The sequence below is a fragment of the Lactuca virosa genome, chromosome 7 (assembly GCF_052849685.1).
Source record: "Lactuca virosa cultivar CGN04683 chromosome 7, Lactuca_virosa_CGN04683_v6, whole genome shotgun sequence".
NCBI lineage: Eukaryota > Viridiplantae > Streptophyta > Magnoliopsida > Asterales > Asteraceae > Lactuca > Lactuca virosa.
In genome coordinates this window covers 284,597,765-284,620,888 of record NC_136432.1, presented here as the reverse complement: position 1 = coordinate 284,620,888, position 23,124 = coordinate 284,597,765, and the positions used below count along the sequence as shown (strand labels likewise).

Below are 23,124 nucleotides of genomic sequence, written 5' to 3'. Positions count from 1 at the left end.
GGTACACATATTCATGTCAAAGTACCTAATAGAGATGTCCCTAGATATTGTGGTCGTAAAGGATACCCAACGATAAATGTCTTAGCTGCTTGTTAATTTGATTTAAAGTTTACGTATGTTTTAACCGGTTAGGATGGTACTGCATCAGACTCAAGGATATTGAAGAATGTGCTCAATAGAGATGATAAACTAGTAATTCCAAATTGTAATTTCTAATACCAACTTTTCATTTTGTGTTTAAATTGTTATTCAAAAACTAACTACAATTTATTTATAGGTGGCTATTATTTAGTAGATGCGGGTTTGCCTCACTCAACTACATTAATGGCGCCATATAAAGGTGTTAGGTATCATTTAAAAGAATATTCCGCTCGGGCCCCATAAAATGCTAGAGAGTTGTTCAATCTTCGTCACGCTTCGTTATGTAATGCTATAGAAAGGGCATTTGGTGTTCTATAAAGAAGATTCTCTATCATTAGAAATACATATGAACCTTTTTATTCTTGTGAAACACAATCAAACATTTTTTTGACGTGTTGTATTTTACATAACTTTTTGATAGTCGAAGATCGTGACAAAGATCTTGAAGATGAGGTATTACAAGAGGTGTTAAGTGCACCAACAGATGAAGTAAGACATAATTCAAGTGGTGCGCGTGAGGGTAACAGCATGGCAGAACAACTGAGGAACTCAATTGCAAATCAAATGTGGACTAATTACTTATTGACTCCGAACAATGAAATAAATATGTCAACGTAGTTTAAGAGTATTTTGTTATAGTACTTCATTTGCAATTTGGTTTTTTATTGAACATTGTTTTGTGAATTTATTTGTGTTATTTAATTTTTTTAATATAATTTTTATAACTTGTACACTTTATGACTATGTTCTTTTTATAATAATGTATGTTTCTTTTTATGTTATGTAGAAACCGATAACTAACAAGCAATAACCTTTTGTAGATGTCGGTAAGAATTCACTTGTGAACTGGACAGAACAGATGGATGTTGCATTTATTGATGCAATGGTACAACAACAAGAAAAATGATATAGGCTTAATGGAAATTTTACTACAACAAGCGTATGCGAATATGGTTGAGGAGCTCAATAAGAAACTTAAATTGAATTTAACTGAAAGTAATATAAAAAATCGTTTGAAAAGTTTGAAATCTGGTTTTTCACAATGGTATGACACGTTCCATGGTATTTCCTTGAGTGAGTTATGTTATTATTAAGATTTTTAATGTATTTTAGGGTTTTTAAACAGTCAAAGCCTGAAGCAATTATATTAAAGACAAAAAAGTGGCCAACTTCGAGCAAAGTTGGTATTATTTCCGAAAGATAAGCCTTCAGGAGAAAATGTTGAAACAACAAATGAGAGAAATGCCACGTTTAGCAAGACTACAAAATCAAAATAGAAAGTATTTTAGAGGTTGATGATTTATTGGCAGGTAATGATGTTATACCGGACAACCAACATATAGATGATGATGAAGATGACATTCAAGTGGTATCTCTCCTAGGCCTGAACAAAAAAAAAAAAAAAAAAAAAAAAAAAAAAAAAAAAACTAATAGATGAAGTAGAAAAGGAAAGCTGAACCTAACATTTGAAACAAAGATTATGAATGTTGTTGGTGATGTGGCTAGATCTTTGAAAAAGCTTACCATCATAAGTTAACAGGTGATGAAATTTATTAAGAATTGCAACCGATGGGTTTGGAACCTCATTAAATACCAGACGTTCTCATGTATTTGGCTCATAACCAAGCAGATGTGAGAATGTTGTTTACTTGTCCAATGAACATACAGAAGAATATACTAAAAACAATGATGGGCGTAGGTAAATGATGAATAAGGAGAATAGGTGTTTATTTTTTGTTTCTTTGTTTGACTTATTTTTGGCTTCACGAATTGAATTATGGTTTTTGGAATCATAGTCTGATAAAACTGCATTGTTTTTGACAATTTTTAAAGTTTGATTCTTTTCAATTAGACAAATGTTATTAAAAGATAGCTACAAATGTCTTCATTTTAATATTATTTATGTTATTCTACCCATTGATATTTTAATTGAATATTATATGTTCGTGGTATTGAACTAAATATGTATGTATGTGTATAAATAAATGTGAAGACCCAAAATATGAAGATGACATGCAAATCAACATTTTTTTTCAAGTGAACTATGTATGTAATATGATTGCTAAAAAAATAAGGGTAAAACTGTAATGTTGTTATTTAGCTTTCTTTTTTTTTCCTTCGAACTCGAGAACACATTTAAAAAAAAAAAAAAACTTTCTTTTATTTCCTTCGAACTCGGAAACACAAAAAAGTTAATCACTTCTTTCCCTCCCTTTCTTTTCTCTATATTTTTCTTCCCTTTCTTTTCTTTCATTTAACAAAACTTGGGAACAAGGTTATAAGTCTCCACTACGACAATCAGGGATTCAAACGGGAGTGAATATGGATTCAAACGGAAACGAATATTGATGGGGAATGTAATCCACGTTTTCGTACCTGTCCTCCAATTTTCATACGCATTCTCACCCATCCCCGCCAAATCCTTTATGAAATTGGGTGAAATAATTTTTTATTAGAAACTACTATTTTTACCGATTAATAAATGTACTAATCTATCTATCTATCTACATAAGATATGTCTTTACTATTTTTTTTTTGGGATAATGACTTGAAAAGGTAACGAACTTTCGACTTTGTTTATATTTAGTCACTAAACTTTTTTTCGTTATCTATTCGCATTGAACTATTGAAACTGTTCACATTTTACCCTTATTACCGGCTGTTACCGGTCATAAGGGTAAAATGTGAACAGTTTCAATAGTTTAGTGGTAAATAGATAACGAAAAAAAGTTTAATGACTAAATATGAACAAAATCGAAAGTTCGTTTCCCTTTAAAAAGTTCAATCACTAAATATGAACAAACTTCCTCTTGTATTATGTTTTAGCAAATTATTTATTTTTGTTAAATTATAGCAACATTTGTTGACAAGAAAATCTATAAATAAAAAAAACAAAACACAAAAAATCAAAATTTCCAATCTGATTTTGGTTTTACAAAAAAAATGAACAATTCTCACTGATGTAAATTATGACCATTGGTTTGGCATTCGAAATTAAAGAACACAAAAAACACTGATTTAGATGTTTAAGAGATGCATTAAATTATGAAAGGTGTTTACAAAAAAAGATCTAGATCTAAATATACATAATTAACACACACTAACACTCTCAATGGTACATCTTTCAAACATACATTTACATGTGGTATGAACCCACCTTATATAGAGATGTTTACATATCTCTCTCTATCTTTCATGTCATAAAGGAGGAGTTTTAGATAGAAAATTCTGAATTGAGCGCTTTCTCATTCATTTTTTGTGTTTATAATCATTTTTCGATTATAAAAAAGGGAGGGATTTAGATATGAAAATCCAAAAGTTGAACTTTTGTAAAACCAAAATCAGATTGAAACATTATGATTTTTTATTTTGGAAAATATCAAACCAATGGTTTTTTATTTCGGTTTTGGTTTTTCGTTTTTTTTAATATATTTTTCGGTGTTATGTTTTTTTTATTTTATAGATTTCTTCATCAACAAATGTTACTACAATTTAACAAAAATAAATAATTTGCTAAAATATAATACAAATGGAAATTGTTCACTTTTAGTCATTGAACTTTTTAGAGTTTAGTCATTGAACTTTTTAGAGGGAAACGAACTTTAGATTTTGTTCAAATTTAATCACTAAACTTTTTTTCGTTATCTATTTGCCACTAAACTATTAAAACTGATCACATTTTACCCTTATGACCGGTAAGGGTAAATTATAAACAGTTTCAATAATTTAATGGCAAATACATAACGAAAAAAAAATTAGTAACTAAATATGAACAAAGTCGAAAGTTTGTTACCCTTTCAGGTCATTATCCCTTTTTTTAAATAACTTTTCTTAAATTAATTTTTTATTGAATTATTAAGATGTATTATCAAACATCACTTTATCAAACATAATATGTTTTGTCATTATTGTTAAGTAGTTCCTACTCCTATAATTTCTTCTACTTGGTCTAAAAAATTCCTTCTACTTAAATTATAATTATTCTACTTTTTCTTGAAAGTTAATTTACGAAAAGTACTAACATATGGATATGGATTGCATATTCATCAGGTCTCGTAGAAATTATTATGAAAAATAAATGTGTTGTATTTGTGTTTTCTAAGATATATTGTATATGGTTTCGATACAAAAGAGTTGTTATAAAAGCATCTACTTAATATATAATTCATGATTATTCGTTGAAAATAACACATTTACAAACAAATCCAATTTTCATGAACTTTAGAATGTTTTAGAAAATTTTAATAAAAAATGACTTTCATTGACAAAAATCGAAAATGTGAACAGCAAAATAAAGTAACAGTAAGCTTAAGATACAGCAAACCGTGTCGCAATGTCTGTTTTCGTTATTATTTGCCCGTCAAACGAGATGTCTTCTACATTGATTAGGTAAAGACATTAGATACCATGGGCATTGATTTCATAAATTTTATCAAATAAAAATAAAATAACAAAAAACTGTTGCATAATCTCAGCCGAAAGATGGTGATCAATTTAAGTTAATCACAGATAAACATCAGTGTAAAAAATTATTTACATCATTGATTGCAACAACTTGCTTTTTGAAATACGTATGAACATATAAATTACTTTAAAAAAATACAAATCGGGGATGGAGTGATTGCAAAAGAGAGATCAGATGGTGATGCATGTATATTATATATCATCATTTGATATTACAGACAAAATGGGTAAATAATTCATCACATCAATCAATTACCAAACCACATCATCTCCAAATTCCATTATAACCAAAAAATTATAGATTTTGTACACCATTTTGAAATCTATTCTGTATAACTTGAGAAGAATGAATCAGATTATGAATATGTCTATCACCATTGAGCAGTGTAATGATACAAGGCTCATAAGACTGGGGCGACAATAACTCTCATCATATTCAAAACAAAAAACTTCAGATTAGTTTAGAAAATCGAGAAAAAACTTTTCAAAGACCTAATTGCCACTGAAAATTATTTTATGTTCCGATTCTAAAAATCGAAGATTCATAAGAAGCACAATTTGAAAATCAGATTATGAATATGTCTATCAGCATCGAGCGACGTACTTGTACGAAGCTCGTAAGACTGGGGCGACAATAACTCTCATCATATTCAGCCAAAAACGCTTTGAATTTGAAAAGTATTACTGTAATACATAAAAACGGAGAGGGAAGCTCACGAATCGTTCTAAATTGCAACAAGCAAGGGCAGATCGAGGGGTGGCAAAGCATATATCGTTACAGCCTCTCTCTCAGATGATGTGAACTTGGATGAAAGAACAGCTGCAACCACGATGAGGATTAATTGAGGAAGCGACGGCATTTTATAGCGAATCGAGTAAGGTTAATGTTATCCGGTCGATTTAGGGTTTTGAGTATCACCGGTTCTAATTATGGGCTAACAAGTCAGAATAGTTATGAAGCCCAAAACACAAAATTCTAAGAAAATACTATGGCCCAAATTCTATAACCGAAAAAACAAAAAAGAGAAAATAATTTGTGGCTACTTGGATTAGAGTCTAAAACTGCACGACGACAATTAGGGATCCAATCGGAGATACATATTAATGGCCCGTTAATAAGCTTAAGTTCGGTCTTAGCTCGTTTATTAATACCATAAATTTCTAATTCTCCAATTTTATTTTAATATATAAAAATAATAATAAATTATATTATATAAAAGCTCGTTTAGGCTCGCGAGCCTAATCGAGCTTAGTGACATAGGCTCGAGTTCGAGCTCATTTAATAAACGACCTTAATATTAAGCTCGAGCTCGGCTCGGACTCGTTTAAAATCGGTTTCGAGTCGAGCTTTTAACGAGCCGATCTCGAGTAGCTTACGAGTAGCTTGACTCGTTTGCACCTCTATTACTGGGGATTGCATTCCACATCTTTTTAACTGACCTCCAACCTTTATATGCATTCTCGCCTCGCCCCGTCAAATCTCTTACGAGTTTGGCTACAAAATCATCATAGGATACGGAAAACCTATTAGGTACCTGTTTTGTAAAAGAAGTCCGATTGTTTTTGTAAATCTATAAAATATTAAAAAAAAACAGAAACAATAATCATACACTTAAAATGTTCAAATGTTCACACATCATTCTTAGGGACAACAAGGTACAAGAAATTATGATAAAAGGGTGGGTTGGGAATTCCAATGTGACTTAGGAAAATATGCTAGTGTGAACACTTTAGTAAGAGAAATCCTAAAAGGAGAATCTAGGAAGATTAGTGGTGTGTGTTCATTCGAACGCGAGTATATGTGACTATAATAGTTAGTGGTGGTTGTGTGTAGTGGCATGAGAACTTTGAGACAATTTTTGGGACGAGTATGAATATGTATCGTGGATAGTATGGGTCCGTACTACCGGAAGCACAGGATCCGTACGGGGATCAAGAAAAGTAAAAAATGGTTACTAAGGAGTTGGAAAAGGTAGATATGGTGGTTTGGCACCATGATTCGTGAAGTATGTTTACGTCTCTTTCACTTTTATGGATTGAGAGAACTAAAAAAATATTTATATCCAAGAGTCATTATAAAATGATATTTGCTAATGACATGATCTTATAGGCTCACATCTTATAATAGGTTACTACTAATTGATTATTTATTAAAGTAATCGGATTATTAATAAAAAAATCAATACTTGTGTTTAATTGGAGAAATATATTTTATGAAAATAATATTTTAACAACTATATTTATAAGAAATGATAATAAGGGAAATAAAAGTAGTTACATTCATAAGGTATGAATATATATTTTATGTTCAAATCGACACTTTAAGTAACCATTTAGTTAGATATGTAATTACTAGTTAGTAAGGTAGAGTTCATCACACTCTTGACCCATGTCTTGCTTGTTTTGACCATCTATTACCCCATATGTTGCTTACAAGTCATGTTTCTCATTTAGTGGAAGTATGAGCTTGATCTTATGTGTGAAAGTATATAAAGGAGAGTTAAAACAAAAACTAGCTAGTTTTTTTGGTCTTCTTTTTGGCATAAAACCAAGAGCGCACATGGCTGTTTTCATCCCCTATCTCTTGCAAATGTTGTATAAGTTGTTTTTCCTTAAGACTTGTTTGTTATATGTCTTAAGGCTTAAGAACAACTTATATACAAGTGAAGACTAGCATGTTTTAGTGTTTGATCCTTGATTGGTGGATGTTGTAACGTCCGTGTTTCCCGCCAAACATTAGTTATAAAAGATGTATTTATGTCGGTCGATAATTGTAATATTGTTATGAATAAATGACAAAAAATACTTGTTTGAATATATGTGATTTTTGTGTATATACTATGCGTATATAATATTAGGTAAAAATCTAATAAATAAGACTAAAATAAGCGTCAAAATAAAATATTAGTAGAAAAAATAATCTAAACGAGAGTTGTAGTAGTCATGATGGTAATTTCGTACAAATGAAGAACGTCTAAATATGACTTTATATGAGGAAGTTATGATCATTTGAAGTTTCACGTTCAACCCTATGCGGCATAATGCGTCGTAAAAAGTGAATTTTAGATAGGTTGTTTATTAGCCTAAGTAATCTAAACAAAAGTCGTAGTGATTATAAAAACGAACTCGTACATATAGAGAATGTCCAAATCTGACTTCACATAATAAAGTTATGATATTTCGAAGTTTCAGCGCAGAAATGTCAACACAAAAATCAAAATTTAGATCGATTGATTTTTAGGCAAAACAATGTAAACGAGAATCGAGGGTCTCATGAATAGGAACCTGTCAATATAAAGACAGTCGAGAACGGAGTCCGTATGAAGGAGTTATGAATTTTACACGGTCCTTTGTAGTGTAATCTTCGTAGACTGTTAAATTTAAGATCGGCTGAGAGTTAGCCGACACAATCTAAATGAAAGTTGTAGTACTCGGAAATACCTACGCACAGATATACAGAACGTCAACAACGGAGCTCGCATGAGCGCGATATGAATTTGAAGTTACAGGCCGTACCTACCTCTTTGCAACACAGCTTCATTGGTTACGCGGCACGTGTCACGTTCTGGGAGAAGGAACCGCCACCTACCCAGGGCACGGCGCGCCTGGTAGGATGTTCGGTGCACCTCCCCTGAAAAACTCTCTATAAATAGCTTCCAAATCCCCCATTGTTCCTCACAACTCAACTTCTTTCTCTCTGAACTTTCTAAGATCAAAACTTCCAAATTTTCTGGATTTTAAGGTATTTATTTTGGCTCTGAAGCATCTGAAATCCTGACAATTAGAAGCTCTCGGGTCAGAGTTCTGCCAGTGCAATTTCTGACTTTTCTCTAGAAAATCTCTGTAAGTTAAGGTACACTTATCTTAATTTGTAACGTCCCACAAATACCAAGTCAAAATTTTGTTTTGAATTCAACCAATATATTCATTCATTACTTTCAAAAAGGTATTCCAGTATCAAAAGGGTTTCTAAACAACCTCAGAGTAATGGTAAAATTAAAAGTGTAGAATCTCCATTGGATGCGATGCAATCATGTTGGGCTCTTCCCTTTGGAATTGGAAGTACCTAAAAACATTTAAACATAAACCCGTAAGCACAAAGCTTAGTGAGTTTCCCAAAATACGACATACCACACATATATTTTCCATGGGCTACCCTCATGGTCTTACATCAAAGTGTCATGGGCTACCCACACGGTCTTTCCTTGAAATGTCATGGGCTACCACCATGATCTGACATCCAAGTGTCATGGGCTACCCCCATGGTCTTTCATGAAATTGTCATGGGATACCCCCATGGTGTTTCATACAATTGTCATGGACTGTACCCATGGTCTTTCATGCAAGTATCACAAAGACAACTAACATCCTACATAGTATAGTGAGAAGACTCGTCTCAAAAGTGTCATATACAGCTAACAGGCTCTTGCTGATGAAGAACGGGTGCTACACACCACCTAATAAACCACACAGGGTGAACCCTTAGTCTATCTTCTAAAATTAGCAAATTGGCCCAAAGTCAACCAAGTCAAAAAGTCAACAGTCCAAGTCAACTTTAGCGAGTCACCACGTTATGGTATAATAAAGACAAACCCAGTCGCCACGTTGTGACGGTCTAAATGTCACGTCGTGGGGACTGAGTCTCCACAACTTAATGCGTTAAGTTTTTATCCCTCAACTTCAAGAGCTCCAAAGCTTAGATATGGTACATCCTAAGGTCTTGATGGATAAAGTTTCCAACTTTATCCATTAAGACATCCCAATAAGTCAATAACTCTAAACCTAAGATCTTAGTAGATACACCAATTGCATGAACATTAGGGAAATCAAAACAATGTCACTTTCAAACTAAGCTTATAACTTAGAAGTCAAATAATGTGCTGAAAGGTTTTGGAGTTCACTCAAATTCCAAGAATAAGAATAATGGGTCAAACAATCTCGATAAAAGGTTCTAAAATAAGACATAGCAATATAATGATCAAGGTAGAAACTTGATACCTCCAAATGGTCATAAATGATATGAGAATGCCGGATCCAAGCTGAAATTGAGCTAACACACAACTTGATGGACTCCTTCTTTCTTCTATCTTTCACAAAACCTTCACATACTCAAAAATACTTCAAGGAGGCTAGGGTTTAGTGTGGATATTGCTTCTTAGAGAATGAGGGCTACCAAATGAGGCAACCCGGGCACTAACCCCGAAAATTAAGGTTTTGGCCCAAAATAGTCCTCACGTCATGACCAAAACATTGTCACATCGTGAGAAGTTAAATGAGATACGCAATCATCTGGGCCATGCCACATCGTGACGGTGCCTCCACCATGTTGTGGCCTTCCAAAGCTTGCAAATTTAAATAAAACATCATACCTTAAAGATTTGGATGTTACAACTCTCCCCCACTTGAATCAGACTTCGTCCTCAAAGTCTGCTATTGAAAATAACTCAAAGTAATGCTCCTTCATCTCCTCCTCGAGCTCCCATGTCAATTCCGAACCCTTACGATGTTGTCACTGCACCTTCACCAAACCCACCACCCTGTGGTGCAAGGTATTCGTCTTCCTGTCGAGAATCGTGACCGGTCTCTCAATGTAATTCAGGCGCCCATCAACCTGGATGTCGTTCAAAGGAACCACTGCGGAATCATCAGCCAAACACTTCCGTAGCTGAGAGACATGAAAAGTACTATGGGTCTGACTAAGCTCGGCAGGACGATCCAATCGATACACAACTGTAACGTCCCAAAAGTTATGACATATTTTTTTTTCATTTTTAGATTAATAATCGTTAATACATATCATTTCCATAAAACCAAGGTGTTCAAGATTTATCAAAACATCATCAAATCAGATTATATCACAGAATGCGGAAAACCATGTGGTGCGTATGCTCTACAATCATCCTGAGCTCTTCCATTTGAAAACCGAAGTACCTGAAACATAAAGTGAAAACTGTAAGCATAAAGCTTAGTGAGCTCCCCAAGATACCACATACCATACAAACATAAATCACATACTAGGCCCCCGCTTTCCATCGGGCCTCGCCCGATATCGAGTCCCACTCGGCCTCAGGCCCCCCTCAACATCGAGCCTCGCTCGGCTGCAGGCCCCACCCGACATCAGTCACACCCTCAAACTAGACAGCGGAAACGTCTGGGGGCTTGCGCGTGACTTCATCTTGTAATATCATCACAATTGTATATAATTGAAACTAGACAACACCATCATCATATATATATATATCAAAATACAACCAGCATTGTTTACATCAAGTACCGTATCATAAATTACATGTCCAATATATTAAATGTATGATGATAACAAAATGTAACAAATTCCACATTTCCTACTGACCTTTCCGCTTAACGATTTTCTGAGTATACAAGTTATTTTGAAAACGTCAACATATATAATGTTGGTGAGTTCATAAGCATATTTGGATGAAAAGTTTTGAATTATTTGTAAAACTCCATAAAATCTGATATTTTCTAAAATAAAATGTTTTGAACGTGATGTATCGAAATCAAGTATTTATGCATGTGTGCTTTCAGTATTTGCATTGTATAAAACTGTAATCCAGATAAAAACCCTGTATTTTCTGTAGCAAGTAAAAGATATTGTTTAACTGTGTATTACCCCAGAAAATCCTATATTTTCTGTTTATAAAAGTGTTGTGGTCCCAACCCTAAGACCGAATAACATTATATGTATGTTTTTGTATCCACAAGAATTTTATAGGTATTCCATAAAATTTTGTTGGAGAGGATTTCTAAGTAAGACGTTTTAACCATACTTGATTATGACGAATTCGCCTGTTGTGGCGTCCTTAGGCGCCGACTTGATTTACGGTAAGGTTTGTCACCCTAGACTGGCCTAGTCTAACTGTAGCGAACAACTCAAGTGTAGGGTGTCACCCCGTATAGATCTATACACAAACTCTCACTCTCCCTCCAGGAGACTCTGGTTATAACTACATGCTACGATCATACACTCTAGAGGTGTCAACCGACATGTCTCACTAGCGACCTTGACTGAGTTTACGCGATTATTGTATTATGTTATATAATGTTTGCTTGTATGTTCTATGTGTAGCACCCGATTCCTGGTACGTATTTAAATTCAAGAAATATTGCAATTTACTCTGGGACTCGGCGAGTTGGAGGCCCAACTCGTCGAGTAGACTCGACTGTTGAGGATATGCTGCGGGCGTGTGTTTTAGATTTTGGTTAGAGCGAGCGGACCATCCAGACTCTGGAGGATATGCTGCGGGCGTGTGTTTTAGATTTTGGAGGTAGTTGGGATACTTACCTACCATTGGCGGAATTCTCTTATAATAATAGCTATCAAGCGAGTATCGACCGTCCTCCTTTCGAGATGTTGTATGGGAGGAAGTGCAAGACCCCAATATGATGGGGTGAGGTTGGGAAGAGGGTCATGGGGAGTACCGAGGTGGTACTCAAGACTACGGAGAGGATTCAACAGGTTCGGAGCAGGCTTCAGACTGCTCAGAGTCGGCATAAAAGTTATGCCGAAAGGCGTCGATCGGACCTGGAGTTCCAGGTTGGGGATATGGTGCTCCTGAAAGTGTCGCCTTGGAAGGGCGTCATTCGATTCATGAAGTGGGTCAAGCTGGGCCCCATGTATATTGGACCCTTCAGGGTTGTAGCCCGAGTGGGCAAGGTGGCATATAGGCTGGATCTGCCAGCCGAACTCAGTCAGATTCATAGCACCTTTCACGTCTCCCAGTTGCGGAAGTGTCTGGTGGACGACTCGGCAGTGATGCCCTTGGAGGATATTCAGGTGGATGACAGCCTGAACTACATCGAGCGGCCAGTGGCGATCCTCGACAGGAAGTCGAAGGATCTGAGGAACAAGAGGGTGGAGCTGGTGAAGGTGCAATGGCAGCACCGCAAGGGGTCGGAATGGACTTAGGAGCCGGAAGAAGATATGAGGGAGCACTACCCCGAGCTCTTTCCAGATTCAGCAGCAGACTTCGAGGACGAAGTCTAAAATAAGCGGGGGAGATTTGTAGCACCCGATTCCTGGTACGTATTTAAATTCAAGAAATATTGCAATTTACTCTGGGACTCGGCGAGTTGGAGGCCCAACTCGTCGAGTAGACTCAACTGTTGATCGGGGGTTTAAGTGACCTACTCGACGAGTCGGAAGACCGACTCGACTAGTAGGAGCTGTTTGCACAAAACCCTAATATTTAGGGTTTGCACCCTATTTAAACAACTTAACTCGCCCCAAACCAGCCTCCATCGTCCCTCTCACTTCCAGAATACCCTAACTCGAAACCCTAGCTTTGTTTGAGTGCTCTCAAGCCATTTTGTGCATATTTTTGTGTGTTTAAAGTTAGAGAAGAAAAAAAGTTTGGAAGTTCAAGTAGAAGCAAGGAGATCCATAAGTTTTACTCAATTCTCAGCTCATTTGAGGTAAAAAGCTGGAACCTTGACCATCTATCTATTAGGTTTTGTTTTGGGGTTGTTTTTACCCTTTTAATGAGTATAGAGAAGCAAAAATCGAATTTTGTGGATGTGCTTAGAGTTGCACTTCGGATCTGGGACTATTGGGGGTCTTTATGGCATAAAGGTGCCAACTTTGTTGCCATAAACACCCCATGCATCTTGTAGACCTCCTTTTATGGATTTTTGAGCCAAAGGCCCCATGCATGTGCATCAAGTTTGAAGCTTTACGTATAAATTGGACCCTAGGAGGCCAGATCTATTGTTTTGACGCGTTAAGACCTATTATAATCGACTGTATAATGTTGGACAAAGAGGGACTCGGCGAGTCACTTGGGTGACTCGGCAAGTCGGGACGCTTTTCCCCAAAAACGACTTCTGGAAATGGTTTTGGTTGAGTGGAAGGAACACTCAGCCTGCTAGGGGTTTGTTTTGGAACTGGAAATCATAGGACTCGACGAGTGTATGAACAGAGTCGGCGAGTCCAAGGCAATCTCCCAATCTTGGAAGATGGACTCGACGAGTTGTTCATACAACTCGGCGAGTCATAGACTGGACACATTCTTATGAGGGAGATGAACTCGACGAGTTCAAGGTCGAACTCGGCGAGTCGGATGAAGATGGCCCCGATGGTATGATTGAAGAAGAACCCGTCGAGTTATTGCTAGACTCGACGAGTTGAGACGGGGATTGGTTCGAGTTAGAGGAGTATGGACTCGACGAGTTGGTTGACCAACTCAGCGAGTCAGGTCAACTGGATGTTGACTTTGACCAGTGTTGACTTTGACTGAATTGAGTTGACCCCGGTTTGGGTTGCATGTTCGAATTGATAATTTAGAAGGGTTGTCGTGTAGGGATTGAGGAGTCGAAGGGAGTCGACTTTCACGCCGAGTACATTTCAGACACTACACGACATCGAGGTGAGTTACCTTCCAGTAGAAGTGGGTCTAAGGCACCAAGGCCGGCCCATTGGTAATTGTTTAGTTGTGATGATTGTCTTTGTGATAATCATCTGGGTTGCTTGTGCTTGATATATGTGTATGCTAGTATGTTATGTTATGTGAGATAGTATCAGTAGGAGGGGACTAGTCCCCGATTCGGTCGCTAGGACCAATGGGTGGGTCGGACACCCCATATATGTCTGACATCATGATTATGATATGATATTATATGCTAGCGGTAGGGGGTGAAATAGTCCCCGTATTCGGTTGAGATAGACTGGAGGGTAGGTCAGCACCCCATAATAGCCTGACATGGGTAGGTCAGCACCCCAGAATGGCTTGACATGGGTAGGTCAGCACCCCAGAATGGCTTGACATGGGTAGGTCGGGCACCCCAGAATTGCCCGACAATATGTATGTGGTTTTGGTATGTGGTATGATGGGGGAACTCACTAAGCTTTGTGCTTACAGTTTCAGTTTTGATTTCAGGTACCTCTTAATCCAAGGGGAAGGAGCTGGCGGTGTAGCAGCACATCACACACACACATGGTTTCCGCATTGAGTTTCTGGGATTGTACTCTGATTTTCATTACTTCTGATGATATGGTTTTGAGACACGACATTATGGTTTTTATAAGTTGATGTAATATTGACAATGTTTTGGTGAACTGTTTTGTGAATTACTTAATCAAAAATGAAAATTTTTGGCCTCGAGATTTGGGATGTTACACTATGGTTTTAATAAAATATCCAACGAGTATGTAAATGAATGTACGAGGCCCAAAAGACATGTAGTAAGCCCACTATGGCCCAGTAAACATGTAATGTATAGTTTGGGTCCAATAAGCATGTATATGGGCCACTAAGGCCCATTAAACATGTAATACATAGTTTAGATCCAATTAGCATGTATATGGGCCACTAAGGCCCATTAACTATGTAATACATAGTTTAGGTCCAATTAGCATGTATATGGGCCACTAAGGCTCATTAAACATGTAATACATAGTTTAGGTCCAATTAGCACGTAAATTTATATCTTTAGTCCAATTGTATGTAAGTTGACATTTTTGGCCCAAGTAACCATAAATTGATGTATTCGACCCATTAATATAAAATTTTACATTTTTAGCCAATTTTTGATAAAAACGACATCTTCGACCAAAATTTTTGTATAAATAACATTTTAGGCCCAAATTTGAATAAAGTGTCATTTTCAGCCCATAAAACCGTAGATTTTCATTTTTGGCTCAATTTTGTATAGAATGACACTTTGGTCCACAAAAATCATAATTTTTACATTTTGGGCCCAATAACCGTAAAGGCCCACAATATGGCCCATTATGCGAAAATTTCACTTTTGGCCCCTTAAATGTCATAAATATTATAAAGACCCACCTTTTAAAATAAAATGACTATTTTGACCCTTGCAAAAACCGTAAATGTCAAGAAGGTCTCATTTTTTTGTTTATTTGTCAAAAATGACCCCTTTTCAAGATTTTGTTTAGTTTCTTATGAATCTTCACATGTTTAACACATTTATCTTTATAGTAAATTGTATGAAGTGTTTTAGTTTACAAATATCACAACTTTTGGTTAGAATTTTCGAGATCTATAGTGTTTCATCACATAATCACAACTTAAATCAAGTAAAACACACATAACATGCATAAATACATAGATCTACCACATATGCAACTTGTATTCTCCCCCAAAACATGTTAAAACCGAAAACAAGGGGTATGAAACTCACTTTGCTTTGAAGTTCTCGGTTTGATGAAGAGATGGAAAGAGATGATGTGATTCTCGGCCCTAGCAAGCCCCTTGAGATGATTTTTGAACTTAGATGGTCCTAGTGAAGTATGATCCACGGTTTGGAGCAAATGAGTAACAAGTTTTAACAAAATTGTGAAGTTAAACTTGCTTGAGTAAGAGTAGATTACGAATTATGGATGAGGACTTGATGCAAACTTCTTAGAAGCACCCTCCAAAGGTCACGGAATTTTGAGGAGTAAAGAGGAGTTCTTGAGAGAGTATTGAAAGTGTTTGAAAGAAAATGAGAGGTGGTGGGAGGGTGTGTTCGGCCGCGAGGTAGAAGAAGAGAGGGAGAAGAGATTAGGAATTTTGCATGAAGGATAATACATCTCCTTGAGGTATGTGATTCTCTAGATACATGCTATATAATTATGTGTTGTCAAGGTTTAATCAAACCTTCTTCCATTTATTTATTTATTTTGTTTGTTTTGGGCCGAGAATTGGGCTAGGAATAAGGGAAATGGAATAGTTTGGGCCCATTCTTGGTTTTGCTCGTATTTTATGAATCTTAATAATATTTTTCGGTCCATTGGGCCCCTTATTAAGTTTCTCAGCCCAATGAAGCCCAATTAAAGAGTTTACAGCCCATTAGGGTAAATGAAATCATTTATGGCCCAACAAGGCCCATTAGAGATAAGATGTATTATTCTGGGTTCACGTGGTCCAAAATGCTAAAGTTTCATGAATGTGGGTCCAAATAGAGCCTTGGTAGAAGACTACATTAGTAGAAAATATAGGATTTTCTAGGAAAACTCACACTTTTACAAAAGAACAAACATAGAGAACAGTTGAGTCTTGGTAGAAGACTACGTTAGTAGAAAATATAGGATTTTCTAGGAAGTTTACAAGCATTTACATCAAATACTTACAAACTTTTACATCAACCATTTACAAGCACATTATTCAAACTTATAAAATCAATGACACTAATATACTTATGAACTCACTAGCTTTAATGCTGATCTACGCTTTCAAAATAACTTGTATTCTCAGGTCACCGGTAGACAGGTACAGATGACCAGGTTTTGAGAAGACGGAGCTTTCAAGACTCGTCTTTATTTTGATTCATATTTTTGGTGTCTTATAAACTATTTAGAACACACTTGTATTACAATTATACTATTAATGCAATGGATGATGTTGTTGCTTGTTTTACTATTATGCATTGTTGTGATACTATACATGACGTCCTCCGCCCCCGAACGTTTCAGCCGTTCCGGTTTTGGGGTGTGACAAATTGGTATCAGAGCATTGTTTATAGTGAATTGAGTATATCAACCCATAAAAGATATACAACTATAAACACAACAGGATTAGAATACTCTGACCAAGAGTTTATACTTTTAAATAATAAAATATTTAACCAAAGTATACATACCTGCATTCATACTAAAATCAATGTCACTAGGACAGAACAAAAGTATTACGATTGTTGGACAACACAAGTAGGCTTGGGGACATATGATCAGATCTGGGAGTGATATAGCCTGATCAACTATATCTTTCCGAAAAGTGATTAGCATGTGCCTAGGAATGGTTGTGATGTTACAACAAGTCTAAAAACTTACCAACACTACTACAATGAGAACATTAGAACAGAACATAAACTTAAAATACTATAGGAGTATTTTGTGTTACTATAATTACTTATGTGCAAACTAAAAAGGTCTTTATTAGTATGTCAATAGTTGCTGAGTGGATACGCTAAGGTTATATGTGACTAGGGTGTCATAGACTTAGAATCTGTGATCTTTGCTTTACTTCCTGTTCCTTGTTTAGTTGTGGACTTAGAGTTAGGGTCACTTATTCGAAGGTCTATCCTATTTTGGCTACATATGATTGGTATGCACTACGCAAATGTTGGAGTAACTGGTAAGGATCATCTTATAATTATCTTAATTAGTACGTATATTAATTATTTCTTTTACCCCTATTCTCGCGTAGATAACATGGCTGGATTCCATATCCCCGGAGATCCGTACTTTCCCAACCAAGGCAACGATGGATGGCTCGATGTAGAGCCAGAAGAGGAACCTGCAATTCCATTGGACGATGACTTCGGTGAGAACTTCTCGGAGGATTCTGACTCCGAGCCCGAAGTCTATGATCAACCCCTGGTAGCTCCAAACCCAAACCCTAACCCTCGTCCGGCTTTTCAAGGCCCGTCGCCTCTGTGGGTGGAAAGTTTGGAGACATGGAGTCAGGAACAGGGTCAACCCATTCCATACAATGGAGACAGAAGCTTCTACAACGTGAGTGAAGGAGGCTCAGCGGACAGAGTCCTGCCTATTCTGGTCCGCAGGGTTGCTCGTAACGAAATTTAGGGTAGGACAACCCTCAACCGAATTGCGGAACTTGATGCCAATACATGGATCAACACTATCCGCATTCGTCGTCTGGAGGATGCTCGCGATAGAACTGCGAGAGACCATGAGTCTCTTTTGCAAGAGCTAGTTGTGACTCGAGCCGAAGTCATAGAACATCGCGTGCGCCAGCGAGTGTACGAGCGACGCCTTCTTGACATGGAGCGTCTGCTGGCCGACTTAAGGGTTCGCCCAAGGGGTTCCCGTCGCCAGTAGGGAATGCTCTGCTCAAATTTCCTTCTTATCTAAGGATTAGCCTTCTTATCTATGCTCTAAGTAGCACTTTTCCCTGTAATTTCCTGTTATCTTAAGACTCTGAACTTTCGGTCGATAGGTCTTTATTCTATCAGAATTTTCTTATCTGGGTTTGATGTAAGACCTACTCCTAGGTCATTTTTCCCGAACTTATTACATCTGTAATACCAGTATTTATTGGCAGATATTTAATCTCATGGAAATTATCCAAATACTTTCATCTTTCTAGTACTAGATTTCTATTCGATCATTCTTTCAATTGTGTTGTTGGGCTATGGAGAGTTAGTCCATGGGTAACTCTCATCATACTCTTTACTAAATTCTTACCAATATCTTCATCTTTGTGATGTTATAGCTTCAAGATGCCTCCGCGTAGATCAAACAGGCACGCTACTCCAAGAACTCCGAATCAAACTCCACCTCCTCCTCCTCAATACAACCCAGCAGCTATCCAAGCTGTTGTGAATGCGGCTGTTACGACATCCTTAGCACAATTCAACTCAACCGGTACCAGTGGGAGTGGAACTAATGGGCCTCCCACTATTGTCGAAGCTCCAGTGTGCTATAGGGAGTGCTCGTACAAGGACTTCACCAGCTGCAAACCCAGGGCCTTCAATGGAACTGGCAGAATCATTGCCCTCTCGCAATGGTTCGAGAAGACGGAGTCGATCTTTGAGATCTGCTCCTGTCCGGAAGGGAGCAAGGTAAAATTTGTCACATGCACCTTTGCGGACCGAGCTCTGACGTGGTGGAACAGCCATGTCAAATCACTATCTCTAATAGTGGCAAATGCTATCTGCTGGGAAGCTCTTAAGGAGCTCATGATCGAGGAATACTGCCCGAGGGGTGAAGTTCAGAAGTTGGAGCAGGAGCTCTGGAGCCTAACCATGAAGGGCTCCGACATAGTCTCCTACACTTCCAGATTCAACGATCTGGTAGCACTATGTCCGGGAATGGTCCCTTCTGAAGCGAAAAAGGTGGAAAGGTACATTTGGGGGTTGGTGCCTCCATTCCAGGGGAATGTCCTAGCTTCCAACTCCACTACCTTCGATAGAGCCAAGTGATTGGCATAAAAGCTCATTGACCATGGGGTCCAAACCCCGTCAACAACAACAACCCTAGCCATCTCAGAAACCTCCAAAGCTAATGATAAAAAGCGGAAGTTCTGGGATGACAAGAATAAGAAAGTTGCCAAAAAGCAGCAGGTCGTAGCTGTTCATGCTGCGATAGCACCTACCGCTGCTGCACCGGTAAAGCAGTATGCGGGAAGCTTGCCGAAGTGCAACAAATGCAGCTTCCACCACAATGGACTCTGCCGGGATATGCAGTGCTCTAACTGCAACAGGAAGGGGCACACTGACCGTTTCTGCAAAGCTCCGGCAAGGCCAATCACCCAAGTCCCCGGTGCTGGTGTGGGCCAGACTTGCTACAGATGTGGCGAGGTGGGCCACTGCAAGAGGAACTGTCCGAAGGCAGGAAACGTCGGCGGAGTGGGAAGGGTTTTGGCTATAGGCCACGAGGAAGCAGTTTCCGACCCCACAGTGGTCACGGGTACGTTTCTCCTCGATAACTCATATGCATGCATACTATTTGATAGTGGAGCGGAGAGGAGTTTCGTGAACCAGAAATTTGCTCACTTGCTTAAACATAAATCGCATGCACTTAAAGAACCGTTCACCGTAGAAATGGCTAACGGAAAGACAGAGAGCACTAGCTGCATATACATAGGTTGTACACTAACACTAGATAGCCATTCATTTCCAATCGACCTCATGTCGGTCTCAATTAAAAGTTTCGACGTCATAATCGGCATGGATTGGTTGACTTCTCATCGTGCCGACATCATGTGTTACGAAAAGGTTGTTCGCCTTAATCCGCCGTCTAGCGAAACTCTAGTAATCTATGACGACAAACCCGACACGAACCTTCGTATCATCTCGAGCATTCAAGCCCATAAATTCTTGCGAAAGGAATGTCGCGCATTCCTTGCTCATGTTGTCGATGTGAGCCAAGAGACAAAGGACCTAAAGAACATTCAAGTAGTACACAACTTTCCCGACATCTTTCCAGAAGAACTCCCAGGATTACCTCCGCAACGTCAAGTCGAGTTCAGAATTGACTTAATTCCAGGGCTACCCCAGTAGCCAAATCGCCCTATCGTCTAGCACCAACTGAGATGCAGGAGCTGTCCAGTCAACTTAACGAATTGCTCAACAAGGGATTCATTAGACCAAGCTTATCACCCTGGGGAGCACCGGTCTTGTTCGTGAAGAAGAAAGACGGGTCGTTCCGTATGTGTATCGACTATAGAGAACTTAACAAACTAACCGTCAAAAATCATTACCCTCTGCCTCGCATTAACGATTTGTTTGACCAACTTCAAGGGGCGAACTTCTTTTCAAAGATTGACCTGAGATCCGGGTATCACCAGTTACGAGTGCTTGGGGAGGATGTTCCGAAGACAGCCTTCGGAACTCGTTAAGGACACTACGAGTTTGTCGTGATGCCGTTCGGATTGACCAATGCGCCCGCAATATTCATGGACTTAATGAATAGGGTGTGCCGTCCTTACTTGGATCAGTTCGTCATTGTCTTCATCGATGACATACTTATCTACTCTCGAAGTAAGGAGGAGCATAGTCAACATCTGCGTCAGGTCTTGGAAACGCCGCGATCAGAGAAACTCTATGCGAAGCTCTCGAAATGCGAATTTTGGATCCGAAGAGTCGAATTCTTAGGGCACGTTGTCACACCCCCGAAATAGACGGCGGAAACGTCCGAGGGCTCACGTGACTCAAATTGAATATCATCACAATGATTATACATGAAACACAACATAAACTTCACCATGCATTAATACATTACAACTGACATTGTTCACATCAAGTACATTGTCTAAATATTACATATCCATAACATAAATTGTTTGAGAGTTTTCAAAACATAACATCCTAACATACTTGGTATTACTCTTCAGCTTACCTGTTACCTGAGAATACAAGTTATTTTGAAAACGTCAACATATGGAATGTTGGTGAGTTCATAAGCAGAGTTGTTATAAAAATGTTTTGTGTAGTTTATAAAACACAGAAAATCCGATATTTTCTGAAATGACAATTGTTTAGACCAAAGTGTGAAGATCCATAAGTTTGTGCATGAATGATTTCAAAACGTGTATAAATGAGAAGTTTTGCATTATAGTTATTGAAAGTACAAGTGAATGGTGTTGATTTCCTCGAAAAACCCGATGTTTTCCGATAATATACTATGATTGTTTCGAATTATTATACCGTCACAACGAATGATTATGATTTTCCTTGATTACTCGGATAGTATTGGATTTATTTATTTATGTGAGTCGTTATAACCATGCATGATAATGACTAGTTCGTCTGTCTTGGCATTCTAGCGAACGCCAGAATTGATCTTAAGATTTTGTCACCCTAGACTGGCCGAGTCTAACTGTAGCGAACAGCTGAGGTGTGGGGGAGTCACCCCCGTATAGATCTATACACAAACTCTCGCTCTCCCTCCAGGAGACTTTGATTATAACTACAGACTACGAACGACACTTAGAGGTGTCGCCCGTTATTACTCACTTAATCCAAACGAAATTGATTACCATTGATTAACGACCTATATTTGTTTACTTGAATTGAAGGTAAGCCTAACAAACGAGGAGAGGAGGATTACAAAGTCCTGCTAATTACGTGTGTTATTTAAGGCTGTTGGTTATACGAAGGACGCGTTGGCCCATTTCACATTTGATTTAATTTGGACCTTACTAGCAATGCTAATGGGCCACTGAGGCCCAATAGCACATAGAAGCCATTGAGAGTCCCTTAAACATGTAATTGGGTCACAGGAGGCCCAATAGACATGTGTTATTATTGTTAGGCCCAAAAGTCATGTCAATGGGCCACGAAGGCCCAATAAGCATGATTAGGATCTTTCAAGCCCAACTATTTGAATATTTACTTGTTTTAGGTATAGTATAATTGTCGGAAGTTTGATTGAACAATTGTTAAATTCACAACGACACGAAACTTGTCGATTGTTTATAACGATATTTGAAAATATATGTATATTCTTCATTCTATTTTCATAAGTTGTAATTTGATATTCTCTTTTTTTTTTGACCCAAATATCTTAATAATAAAATAATTGACTCAAAATATTGGTTTGACCCATTCAGCCCCTTTCTTTTTAATAGAAATGATAATTTTTGTCCCTTATAAAAAAAAGACATTTTAGGCCCTTAAACCATTTTCTTGACATTTTTGACCCATAAACTTGTTTAAGTAATGTTTTTAGCTCAAAATTTACTCTTTGGCAGTTTCAGCCCCTTCAGTAGGGAGTTTTTCGGTTAAAGTCCAAGTTTTTCGCAACTTTTACACTTTTGGCCCAAATTACAAAAACTTTACATTTTTGATCCTTTTTGCAAAAAAAGCCATTTTAACCCTTGAAATAGTTTTGTTTACCCCTTTTACCCCCTGTTTTGAGAGTTGTACCATTTCAGTCCCTTGAAAATCATATTTTCGCAATTTTTGGGCCTATGGGCCGAAAAACCCAAAAATTGGCCCATTAAGCTACAATTTACATATCTAGTCCTTTGAAGAGCATAATATTCATAAAAACATTTATTTTAAATGTTTTGACTCTTTTGGTCCTTAAGAAAA

General features: G+C 37.6%; 1 long non-coding RNA gene and 4 other non-coding genes across 5 annotated transcripts; all 5 read right to left on the bottom strand.

The window, feature by feature from the left end:
- Nucleotides 1-3,164: 3,164 nt before the first annotated feature.
- On the bottom strand, nucleotides 3,165-5,486 carry LOC145125846 (uncharacterized). Its single transcript, XR_013716176.1, has 2 exons — nucleotides 5,210-5,486; nucleotides 3,165-4,517 (listed from the first exon to the last, which is right to left on the bottom strand). It is a non-coding gene; the product is annotated as an uncharacterized LOC145125846 (long non-coding RNA).
- LOC145128144 (small nucleolar RNA Z196/R39/R59 family) lies at nucleotides 4,606-4,691 on the bottom strand. The gene has a single exon (XR_013716745.1). It is a non-coding gene; the product is annotated as a small nucleolar RNA Z196/R39/R59 family (small nucleolar RNA).
- Nucleotides 4,771-4,855, bottom strand: LOC145128142 (small nucleolar RNA Z195/SNORD33/SNORD32 family). The gene has a single exon (XR_013716743.1). It is a non-coding gene; the product is annotated as a small nucleolar RNA Z195/SNORD33/SNORD32 family (small nucleolar RNA).
- Nucleotides 4,954-5,043, bottom strand: LOC145128161 (small nucleolar RNA U31b). The gene has a single exon (XR_013716761.1). It is a non-coding gene; the product is annotated as a small nucleolar RNA U31b (small nucleolar RNA).
- On the bottom strand, nucleotides 5,168-5,257 carry LOC145128164 (small nucleolar RNA U31b). Its single transcript, XR_013716764.1, has one exon. It is a non-coding gene; the product is annotated as a small nucleolar RNA U31b (small nucleolar RNA).
- Nucleotides 5,487-23,124: the final 17,638 nt, after the last annotated feature.